Source organism: Artibeus jamaicensis, unplaced genomic scaffold (assembly GCF_021234435.1).
Source record: "Artibeus jamaicensis isolate MK-2021 breed Jamaican fruit bat unplaced genomic scaffold, CSHL_Jam_final contig_886, whole genome shotgun sequence".
NCBI lineage: Eukaryota > Metazoa > Chordata > Mammalia > Chiroptera > Phyllostomidae > Artibeus > Artibeus jamaicensis.
The window spans coordinates 1,192,369-1,205,267 of NW_026522002.1; the positions used below are offsets into that span (position 1 = coordinate 1,192,369).

At 42.9% G+C, this 12,899-nt stretch overlaps 1 pseudogene; it reads left to right on the forward strand.

The window, feature by feature from the left end:
- LOC119052876 (kinesin-like protein KIF2C) overlaps positions 1-6,676 on the forward strand; it is an 82,415-nt pseudogene extending 75,739 nt beyond the window's left edge.
- The last annotated feature ends 6,223 nt before the right edge of the window (positions 6,677-12,899 follow it).

Genomic DNA, 12,899 nt, shown 5'->3' on the forward strand with positions numbered 1-12,899 from the left:
TAGGGAGTCCAGAAGACTGGGAGAAGGTAGGCAAGGGGTATCTTCTCTCCATGCAGTCAATAGAGGCAGAGATGAGAGCCGCTCAGAGTGCTATCCAGAGTGATGAGTGACAAACCCCTCAGTTTCCAAAAAACACTGAGTGCCAAGCATAGGGTAGGTAGCCCTTCAGTCAGGAACATAGATAGCCTTGGTACCTACCATTCTCTGGCTCATTGTATAACCCTATGCAGGTTATATCTCCTCACTGTGCCCCTGCTCTCTTATCTGTGTGATGAAATACTGACTGTGCTGAGGACATAGATTTTAAATATTTTCTTTTATTTATTTTTAGAGAGAGGGAGAGAAACATCTATGTGAGAGTAAAACATTAATTGGTTGTCTCTCTCATGCACCTCAACCAAGAACTGGCCCACAACCCAGGCATGTGCCCTGACCTAGAATGAAACTGGTGACCTTTTGCTTTGTAGTGCTATACCCAACGCCAGGGCCTAAGGTATACACAGGGTTAAGTTTTAAGGTCAGCTGGAAACCATTAGTCCAAAATATCCTTGCAAAGTGTCTTAAATCACCGTAAGATTCTGTCTATGTGATTTTGGGTATCTACTGTACTACACAGACTTTTTCAGGCCCAATAAACTCTGAGTCCAAGTGGGAAGTCAAGTCATCCTGTCTTCCGGGTAATTATCAGCCTCTTGGCAGTGAATGGAGGCCTGTAGGGAAGGAGGAGTGGAATGATGATTTCTCCAGTGCTCTGGCTTGCCTGAAGACTTTTCTCCATTCTGTTTCCTAGTAAGCTTCTGCAATCTTAATATGTGTTAACCATTTTGCTTCAAAAAATAGTGGTGTTTCCTGGGCTGGCTGGTGGGGCAAAAATTAGGAAAGTTGAGCAGCCTTCAGAGCACTGTCCCACGGTCTAAATGACAAGTTGTGCATTCAGTATGTAGGGCAGTGCTTGGACCATTGTGAGTGCTCCATAAAGGAGAGGGTTTAGTCCAACATCATCATCATCATCATCATCATCATCATCATCACTGCTTAAGAACCTCAGTTCAGCCTGACCCACAGTGATTTAGAGAGTGTGGTGAATGCTGTCAGCTCACCCATACCCCAGCTTCCTATAGTTCTTGTGACATCAGCTTCACATCTCAGCCCTCAGGGACCTGCTGTGGTCAGACTGTAGAGCTAGGCTTGGTCTGGGCCAGCTTCAAGCTGGAAGAGCTGTGGAATTCATGGCCCACCCACTCCTCACTCTGGTGGTGGTGGTGTGATCCATACCATCTCCACCTTCCCCTACAGGATGGAGCTGCTTTGTTCCCAGTCCCATGTTCCACTTCCTAGTAAAGTCACCTTCATGTAAATCCTTAACTCACCAGGCTGCTTGTGGGAATCCTGTCTAAGAGAGGTATGGAGATTTTCCATGCAGATAGGATGGAAATCAGTATGCAGAAGAAGGAGTGGTACATAGAGGAAAGGAGGAAACATTGGGAAAGGAAGGGAGCAGGCACAGAAATGTCTGCAGTGGAGGTGATTTAAGGTATCAGGCACACTGACCTGGATATGAGGAATGGAGAAACTGAGGGCCAAGAGGGAAAGTTACTTGCCTGAGGCTAACAGTATCATTAGGGCAGAACTTGGCAAGGTGCATAAAGATGCCCAATCAATGCTTGTGGAATAAAAGTGAGGGGTTGAATTGACAGTGCTGCACCCATCACCTAAGCCAACAGGTTCATATGCAACTTCAGAGAACATTCTGCCCTGAACCACAAATGTCCAGGTGCCTCTGGAGCTCTGCTCCCCACACACTGGGCACCTCTGGCTCTGGAACAAATGCCCCACCCCAGGCAAGGGCCCAGTGTGGACTCATCTATATGTCCCTCCCATCAGCCCAGACAAGCAGGGAGATTTGCTTTCTTTTCACTTTCCTTAGAATGGCAGTTCACAGAGAAATCAGAAATAAAGTTTGAGCTCCTCACACTTTATTTTCTGCCCATGAACCTTCTGGTTGTTCAAATGCAGATTCTGATCCAGTGGGTCTTAGGTGGGCCCAAAAGTCTGCATTTCAAACAAACTCCCATGGTGGGGGAGGGGTGGCCCTCTCTGAGCCATACTTTGCATAGCAAATTTCTAAGAATATGCTTTTGTTTGCACTATCACTTCCTTCCAAGAAGACCCTTTCTTCTTACCCATCCTTTGAGGTTTTGTTCAAATGTCACTTCTAAACCCCTTGAGTCTTCCTCCTTCTTTCAATGGGAAGAAATCTCTTGCTATGCTTGCTTTTCTGTGCTTCTTATAACACTATAAGAGAGTATTATAACACAAATGCCCTTTCTTTTATGGCATAGTAATTTTTGTCCTAGACTGTGAGTTTCTTAAGGAGTTCTGTGATTTTGTTTTGAAACACCTGCAGCTCCTCTATCACTCACTCTCCAGAGCACTGTAGTAATAGCTTACTTGTGTGTGACAGGTACTGGGTTCAGTTCCTAGTAGGCTTTATCTCAATACTCTTCAGTCTTGTGAGGTAGGTATTAGTATCCAGAGGCTCAGAAAAGTGAGGTGAATTGCCTGAAGTCACACCTAATAAGGGGCCAAACCCACTGACCCCATCTGCCAAATGCCAAAGCTCTTCCATATTTTGCATTTGTTGAATGAATGAATAAGTAAATGAATGGGTGGTTGGGTGGATGAATGGATGAGCATTTCAGAAGAAAAAAAAAACTGATTCTGTGTAAAATACTCCACATGAAGCTAGCACATTCACATGCTTTAGCTTGGGGTAGGTTGATTATCCCCCAGTCTCTCCTTCCTTCTAATCCAGAGATTTCCATGAAATTCTTATTCACAGTGGAGATCCTGCCCACAAAGAAAAGGAAACTTGACATATTTTGCCTCAGCTTTTGCACTTTCCAACACCCTCGGGCTTAGTCTCCAATATCTTATCTTCACTAAATAGAATCTCCCTCCTTCTAAAGTGTGAAGAGGGCTCCCTACTTCCTGTGGGTGGGGCGGAGTGGTGCTGACAAGCTCAGAGCTGTGCTTGGAAAAGCTTCATGTTGACAGGAAAGCAGGCAGCTATTGGCCTTTATTTCACTGGAGCAGCTTATCTCAGATCATCTCTTCAATCACAGGCCCTTAAACAGCTTCCAGCAATCAATTTGCATTCCTGCAGCTATTGCTGCTGGTATTGCTGGGAGGTAAAGCAGAGGGATTACCATATTTACCTGCATATAGCTTCAGTCTTCTTCCAGGGGATAGTGGCTCCAGAGATGAACCAACCTGCTACCCCTGCAGTTTTGTGGGGAAGCCAGACCATTTCTTGCAGTCCTCCTAGAGCCTTCCATCTTCTTTTATTTATGTTTAAAAATAATTTATTTTTCTATTATAGTTGACATATAACATTATATTAGTTTCAGATGTACAACCCAGTGTTTAGACATTTATATAACTTATGAATTGATCACCCTGATAAATTTAGTACTCACCTAACACCATACATAGTTATCACAACATTACTGATTATATTTCCTGTGCCATACTTTACATCCCCACAACTATTTTTATAATGACCAACATGTACTTCTTAAACCTGTCACATTTTTCTCCCAGTCACCCAACCACCCTCCCAATCTGGCAACTGTCAAATAGAACTTTCCATCTTCTAATGATTGGTGTGGAGCCGTCAGTCTTAACAAAACAGGAGACAAGGTCGTGTGGTGGTGAACAGTGCTTGGGAGCCTGAGCTGGGATCTCAACTATGCTGCTCATGCAGGGGCTGTATGACTCTCTCTCTCTCTCTCTCTCTCTCTCTCTGAGCAGTAGTTTCTGTACAGCCTCATTTTGCAGATGAAGGTGAGGGCTAAATAAGATCAAGCATAGAAAGGTCAGTGTGTGCCAACATGTGGAAAACACTCATTAAATAAGAGTTATGCTGGAGGCTGATCCCAGAACCTGGAATCCTAGCATGGCATGGCATGGCATGGCATGCCTCAGGACCCCATGCCTCCTTTTCAACCTCCAGGAACCTTCCTTCTGGGAGCTCTTTGGGCCAGGTTCAAGTGCCACCATGGTTGAGCTTCTCTACAATTCATAGCATCACAGGCCTTCTGCAAATATCAGATGGAGAAAGCAGTTTAGGAGAGGGCAGGGAGGGATAATGAAGCAGTCACATATGGGAAGACCAGCAGTTTGGGAAGATGAGGCTGAAAAGGTGCTTGGGATCAGATCCCAAGGAGTTAGGGACTAACTCTGAGACCAACAAAGAAGTTAGGACTTGATGCAGGAGAATGATAGGAGGCCGCTGAGTAGCTCAGATCATAGTTTAGGAAGCTGTCTATTTGGCGGCTGTGTCCCTCATGAATTGTGGTACATGAGGGACAGAGTGAAGTGAAGGAGAACAGATAAGAAGCAGTTGGAGTCAAGGTGATATTTGACTACTACTGGTACCAGAGCAATAATTAGTAGGTCATTAGATCAACCAATCAGAAGGGGCTTCAGGAAGGCTGATGCCCCTGTGTTCTCAGCATTAACCCTTTAGTTGTTAGACTGTAACAATATGGGGGTTGCAGGAGAGGGACCTAGGTGGTGTGTGGTAGGGGCCTGAGTGCTCAGGCTAGTAAATACTTAGCAACAGATTCTGCAATATCAAGCTTATGGTTCTATTTGTGCTGTGTACTGATATTCAGCCCTGCATGGTACCTAGAGCATGGAAAGGCAGAGGCAGATTTCAGAGAGGTTGCTCAGATAAAATTGATAGCAGGGTGTGGTGACAGCTATGGTTCCACATCATCATCAAGAAACTGCCTTGTTCAGTGTTCTTGGGGTAGGCAGAAGGGGTGGCATCACAACCAACACAGCAGCTGAGTAGATAGGGGACTCAAATGAGAAAAATTAACCAAGATGATATCCGCAAATCTATTATAGGGAGAAGAGAAGGAAGGAGGCACAGCTAGGGGTGAACCAGAAATAAAGCTGGGTTCTGAATAGCCAGTTAAGCTTCTTCAGGAGTCTGTAGCCTGGCCTGCTATAAATAATGCAAATTCCTCCCTCCTGGAAACAAAACATTTGGAAAGTTCATACAACCAGCACCCCACAATCCTACTATGCAAGGGCACTAGGGGGGTTGTTAGTTGGCACCTGCCTACATTTATACTGTTCTTATCCTGGGGTTCAAGCTTTATTTCTAATTGCCCTTAGCGTCAGGGAGTTCTCCCTCCTCCTACCCATCATTTACTGTGACTGACCCTATGAAAGAGCACAGGATATGCATTTGTGTTGGGAAATGCCCACTGAATAAACAAAAATTGGTCAAGAAAGAAATTGATGTGGTTTTCATCTCCAGCAAGTATGTCCTCTTCAATCATGAAATCAAGTTAAAAGTAGACTTAACAAAGTATCTGGAGAACCAGGCCTTCTGCTTTGACTTTGCATTTGATGCAACATCTGTAAGTTAAGTCATCTTAGCAGGTGTGTTGAACTCATTTTCATGGGGGGCCACATCAGCCTCACAGTTGCCTTCAAAGGGCTGAATATGATTTTAGGACTGTATAAATGTAACTACTCCTTAAGAGTTAAGCAAGAGTTTGGTGCTACCCCTGGGTAGAAACAAGGTGCCAGGACAGATAAATGAAGGTGGAAGGTCAGATTTCGTGCCTTGTGTTTGCCACCTGTGATGTATAAGTTCACAGCAAGCCCACCAGTACACACAATTTTCCATGGCACAAAAGCAACTTTTTTGCATATGGCCAAATGAGAAGTGGCAAGACACATACTATGTGCAGAGACCTCTCTGGGAAAGCCCAGAATGCCCAGGATGTTTTCCTGCTAAAGACTCAGCCCTACTACCACAGCCTGGGCCTGGAAATCTATGTGACATTCTTTGAGATCTATAATGGGAAGCTGATTGACCTGCTCAACGATAAGGCCAATCTGTGCATGCTGGAGGACAGGAAGCAGCAGGGGCAGGGATTGGTGCTGCAGGAGCACCTGATTAACTATGCTAATGATGCCATCAAGATAACCAACACAGGCAGTGATGTCAGAACCTCTGGGCAGACATTTTCATCTCCAATTCTTCCCATTCCAATGCCTACTTCCAGATTCTTCTTTGAGCCAAAGGGAAAATGCATGGCAAGTTCTCCTTGGTGGGTCTAGCAGAGAATGAACAAAGTATAGACATTTCCAGTGCTCACTGGCAGACCTATTTGGAAGGAATAAATTAGGGCACAGAAATTTACAAATCTCCTGGCTCTGAAGGTAGGGGTAGTAGGTCTGAGGGACTGCTGGTACAGGGAGGAAGAGGGCAGCATGAGAGGAAAGAAGGAACCTCAGTTATACCTGCTGCCCCACAGGAGTGGATCAAGGCCCTGGGACAGAACACTCCCGTTCCACAGGAGCAAGTTAATACAGGTGCCAAGGGACTCCTTTATCTAAGAGAACTGGAGAATCTGTATGATTGCCATGATCTCACCAGGCATAAGCTTCTGTGAATATACTTTAAACACACTGAGATATGCAGACAGGGTCAAAGAACTTAGCTCCCCACAGTGCACCCTGTGGAAAGCAGCCAATTCAAATGGAAATGCAAGAGATAGTAGCCAAATCTCACAGGTCCTTGATTGCAGGAAGTTTTTCTAAAGAAGTAGAACTGTCTACCCAGATGTCTATCTTTCATGACCCGTGAAGCCACACTCAGCAACTTCACCCAGGAGTCTTTAATCAGCCTCAATCTTTCATTCCCTAAATTCCTGGTTAAAGACTTAGTCACAGTCTCCATTGAAGCCCCACAGGTATCTTTTTGGCACTCACTGTTTAGGCTGAGTGCTCACTCACATATCAGGCTGGCTTCCTATTGCAAGTGCCTAGGACTCTGCCAGAGAGCTTTCTTTGGCCAGGAACATTCTTGGAGGTGGGGTGGAGGGAAGTCCAAAATGCTGGGAAGCTAACTCCCCCAAACCAGGAGCAGCCCTATACCAGTGCCAGCTTCTTCATTCTTTGGGTGGGATAACTCTGACATTTGTCCTGAACTATCTCTCATGGTCTGCTCCTAGGGGAGCCCAACTGAAGTCACACTGATATACCCTTAGTTCCAGTCACTGCCATTTCTCACCTGGATTCCTGTCTGGATGCTCTCCAATCCAATCTATAGCAAAGGGAGCTTTCTAAAATGCAAACCAAATAACTTTCCTCCTCTGCTCCCTGTTGCCTTAGGCAAGGTTTAAACCATTTAAGTGAATGACGCAAACCACTGCCTGTCTTGTCTTCAATTCAGGCCTATACCTATGTTTTCCTTGTCTCTGGAATCTTCTCCCCATTTCCCTTCTCCCAATACCTTGGCTCTGCCCATGCTGCTCCTTGTTTTTAGATCTCAGCTCCCCTGGAAAGTCTTCCCAACTCAAGCAGGTGTTAGACCTCACTCCTCCTTGTGGGCCCTGCTCTTGCCCTTTCCACACTGGGGCACAGCTCTTTGCTGTCTGTCCTTCCCTCAAGAGCAGTGGTTCTCAGTCTTGACTGTGTGTTGGAAATGACTGGGGGCCTCTACAAACTACAGACACGGCCCCACCACAACTGATTAAATCAGAATCTCTGGGGGTGCCCAGCATCCACTTCTCTTCAAAGACCCACGGGTGATTTCAATATACAGTCTGGTGGAAGACTACATTCCAATAGTATGATTTCTTTATGAAGGGTGGGGCAGGGTCTTATTTCAATTCCAGTCCCTTGCACATGGTAGGGGGTCCCTAGTGAATGTTGGCTATGAATACAAATAAGAACTATAGAAACACTGTCCTTATATGCCAGGCGCTGTTCTAAGAAGATGAGTAAATAAATGAGTGAATTCATGTGTAAATGAATGAATGAACGAATAAAGGGCCCATCTGAGAACTGGAGGCTCCAAAGAAATATTTGTCCCTAAAATATTGAATAGTCTAGGAAGTAGCAAATAGCCTCTTGCCAAAGCACAGATTAAGCAGTCATCTGGCCCTGGGGCACAACCATGATAGTCAATGCTGACCTGCTAAATCACCATCAAATTGCCTCCAGTCATAGTTACAATTTGGAAAACTGGAATCATTGGGAGATGAGGACCAAAAGTCCCATTATTTGGAAATTGTATTTTTTAAGGAGGAGGTCTCTCAAATGCATCATTTCTGGGGCTGCAACAAAGAGTTGGGTGTGGACCCTGCACTGTGGGTTTGGAGTGGGGCAATTAGGTGGCAGACCTGAATTTGCAGCAATCCTTCCAGTGAAAACGCACTGGACAGTTCACCAGAGAGGCTGGAAAATCAACTTCCAGCTTTGCTGGCAAGAATGAAAATCTATGGTTTAATAAAAACAGCTGATTGAATTTCAAGCAAGTGGCTCACACCCACCTCTAAGTAGCTGCTGCTAAAAAATCCAGGCTCTGGCCCTGTTTTAAATGAGGCCTGAGGTAGAAAAAAAGGACCTATTTAGCAGGGTTCATGGGTCTTTGTTGAACCCTGTTTCAGTCTAAATTTTTTAAATAGAGTTGCTTTATTATTTTTTCCCTGTGCAAAGCGACCATTGTCAGCCATCAAAAGTCTTGAAGCTGGGAGGTAACTTAACACCATTAAGTTTCTGTGAACTTAGATGAAATAATGTATTAGTGGTGTTTATTACAGCACCTACAATATAGTCTTAATAAGCACCCATAAATGTTAGTTACTGTCTGGTTCTCCTTCCTATTAGTGTTTTACAAAAAGAAGATTGTAAATAGCACAAAATCTGTGGCCATCATGGTTAAGAGTTAACCATGACTGGGAAGAAGCATTTGGAGAGAAGGTGGGTATAGTGAATGCTCTGAATTGCCTTCTCCAGCTGCTGGGAGTGCCATCGGATGTCTTCTGTCTGAGGAACAATGCTTCACCCAAACTGCCCCTTCTTCTGGAAGCACCCTTATTTCATGGCCCATCTGCAGGGACTGTAAATATCTGGCTTTTATGCTCCAGCTCGACACTGTTCCAGCTCCCTGTGGGGCTGGCTGAGGACTTTGCTGAAACTAAATCACATCTCAAGTTTCTCTTGACCCAGTTGAGCTTCCTTCCCTTGCCTTCCATCGGTGTTGGTGTTGAAAGTACTCCCTAATTATCTCTATCTCAGGGTTGTCTTCCAAGGGTTATCAGCTGTGGCATTAGAAGAGTGTCCTGCAGGCCTTGGATAGAGGGAGATCCAGAGGCAGGAGGCGGGCCTCAGGCCCATGTGCTGCCTTGAGATCAGGAAAACAAGATCTGAGAAAGGTATTGGACTTAGCAACTTGGGAGCCAGCAAGGATCCCATAGTTAGTGATTTCAATTACTGGGAAAGGCCGAGAAAATAACAATGGAATGAACATCAGAGTGCAGGAAGAGGGCCATGAGAAGATAGCCATTTAGGTAGCCTCCTCCTCATCTGGCTTATTTTGTGTTGCACTCAATCAAGAATTCCCAACAGAAAATCTTCTGGCAGTATGCTTAGGAGACAGTAAATATCTCCTTAAATGTAAGATTTTAAAACTGTGATTTGTTTCTGCAGGATTCAGAATGCAAGCCTTAGGGTCATCATTTCCCCAGCACTGAAAAGGGTGGGCAACCCCAAGTCATTTGTTTTTTATTAGTGGTAAATTGCCCCACATTTAAAAAAAATCCTCAGGATATGTTTATTGATTTTCTAGAGAAAAGGAAGGTGGGGAGAGTGAGAGAAACATTGACCAGTTGCCTTCCATACACACGCTGACAGGAATCCAACTTGCAACCTAGGTATGTACCCTGACCAGAAATCAAACCCACCACCATTTTTGGCATATGGAACGATGCTCCAACCAACTAGGACCAGTCTAGGGCAAGTCTAGGCATTTCGTAAAATGCAAATCTTGTATCAACCCAGATAAACCTCCCCATTCTCCTTCCTCACTATTTCTTCAGTCTCCCTTTTCAGAACTGGAGCACTATACCTCTTCCTTTTAAGCCTCCCTTGACACTCATTTAGTTGTTGATGCAAAAAAAAAAAAAATTCATCAAGTCAAATAGCTTATTGGAATTCTTTCCCCCTTCACTTCCACACCCACTCCTAAGTTGGAACAAAAGTGTAGCAAAGGTGCAGAACTCACCATCTGTCTGGTTGGAATGGCCCTCCCCACTTCCTTGTGTCACTGCTGATTCCTGCATAATTGTTGTATCCCCTACTACCACCCAGGCCCCCTCTTAAAGATGCTTATATAATGATGGCCCTCCTAACAAACTTCTATCTGGGTTTAAAACAAAGTCCAGACCCTCAAACTCTGCTGATAAAAATTTAAAATGTTACAATCACTTATAAAAGGAATTTGGCAGTTTCTTAAAAAGTTAAACATATATGTGACCATGTAACCCAGCCATTTCACTCCTAGGTGTTTGCTTTAGAAATAAAAGAATATGTCCATACAAAGACCTATGCATGAATGTTAATAGAAGCTTTATTTCTAATAGCCTCAAACTGCAAGCAAATCAGATGTCCATCAACTGATGAATACATAAACAAAATACGTACATCTTACTCTGAAAAGGGACAAGCTACTAACACTGGCAACAATATATGACTCTAGGAAATTCAAACTGTGCAGTAAAAAGATCATATACCATGGTAAAGTGCAATTCATCCCAGGGATACAAGGAGGGCACAAGATTCACAAATCAATAAGTGTAATACGTCACATAAACAAAGAAAAGACAAAAATCACATGGCTATATCAATAGATGGGGAAAAGGCATTTGATAAGGTATGGCATCCATTTATGATAAAAATACTCATCAAAGTGGGAAGAGAAGGAAGCATTCCTTAACATAATTAAGGCCATATATGAGAGACTTATAGCCAACATCATACTCAATGGGCAAAAACTAAAACCTTTCCAACTAAGATCAGGAACAAGACAAGAGTGTCTGCTTTCACTGCTCCTATTAAACATAGTACTAGAAATTCTAGCCACAGCAATCAGACAAGAACAAGAAATTAAAAAAAGCATCCAAATTGGAAAGGAGGAAACAAAACTGTCATTATTTGCAGGTGACATGATAGTATCATAGAAAATCCTATAGATCCCACCAAAAAACTACTCAACTTAATAAGTGAATTTGGTAAAACAGTGGGATACAAAGTCAATATTCAGAAATCAAAGGCATTTGTGTACACCAACAATGAAATATTAGAAACAGAAATCAAGAAAAAATTCCATTTGATATAGCAACAAGAAAAATAAAATACCTAGGAATAAACCAATGAGGTAAAAGACCTGTACTCAGAAAACTACACAGCACTGAAGAAGGAAACTGAGGAAGGCACAAACAAATGGAATCATGTACAACGTTCATTGATTGGAAGAATTAACATCATCAAAATGTCCACACTACCCAAAGCAATTTATACATTCAGTGAAATCCCTATTAAAGTACCAATGACATATTTCACAGATAGAGAGCAGACATTTCAAAAATTTATATGGAACCATAAATGACCCCAAATAGCTACAACAATTTTGAGAAAGAAAAACATAGTGGGAAGGATCACAATACCTTATATCAAATTATATTACAAGGCCGCTATAATCAAAACAGCCTGGTACTGGCATGAGAACAAACACATGGGCCAATGGAATAGAAAAGACAGCCCAGAAAGAAACCCAAGTCTCCACGGTCAATTAATATTTGACAAAGGGGGCAGGAGCATAAAATGGAGTAAAAATAGCCTCTTCAACAAATGGTGTTGGGAGATCTGGACAGCTACATGCAAAAAAATGAAACTTGGTCACCAACTTACACCATACACAAAAATAAATTCAAGATAAATAAAAGACTTAAATATAAGTCATGATACCATAAAAGTCCTAAAGGAAAATATAAGGAGAAAAATCTCAAATATTCTACACAGCAATATTTTCACTGATATGTTCCCTAGAGCAAGGGACATAAAAAAGAATAAACAACTGGGACCTCATCAAATTAAAAAGCTTCTGCAAAGAAAGCAGTATTAAAATGAAAAAGCACCAACTACATGGGAAAACACACTTGCCAATGATACCTCGGACAAGGGTTTGATCTCCAAAACATAGAACTCACAGGACTCCACTTCAGGAAGACAAACAACTCAATTAAAAAATGGGCAAAAGACCTGAACAGACACTTCTCCAAGGAAGACATGCAGAAGGCCCACAATATGAGAAGATGCTCAGCATCACTAGCCATCAGAGAAATGCAAATTCAAACCACAATGAGATACCACTTCATACTGATGAGAATGGCCATCATAAAGAAATCAACACACAGCAAGTGTTGGAGAGATTGTGGAGAAAAGGGAACCCTAGTGTACTGTTGGTGGGAATGCAAATGGGTGTGGCCACTCTGGAAAACAGTATGGAATTTCCTTAGAAAACTACAAATGGAACTACCTTTTGACCCCACAATTCCACAGTTGGGATTATGTCCTAAGAACCCTGAAACACGAATCCAAAAGAACCTATGAACCCCAATGTTCACAGCAGCACAATTTACTATAGCCAAGTACTGGAAGCAACCTAAATGTCCATGAGTAAATGAATGGATTGAGAAACTGCTACATTTACACAATGGAATATTATGCAGTAGAAAGAAGGAAAGAAAGAAAGAAAGAAAGAAAGAAAGAAAGAAAGAAAGAAAGAAAGAAAGAAAGAAAGAAAGAAAGAAAGAGAGAGAGAAAGAAAGAAAGAAAGAAAGGAAGGAAGAAAGGAAGGAGGGAGGGAAGAAAAGAAAAGAAAAGAAAAGAAAGAAGCACCTATCCTTTGCAACAGCATGGATAGAACTGGAGAGCATTATTCTAAGTGAAATAAGCCAGGCAGTGAAATACAAATATCATGTGATCTCACTTTAAAGTGGAACCTAATCAACTAAAGAAAGAAG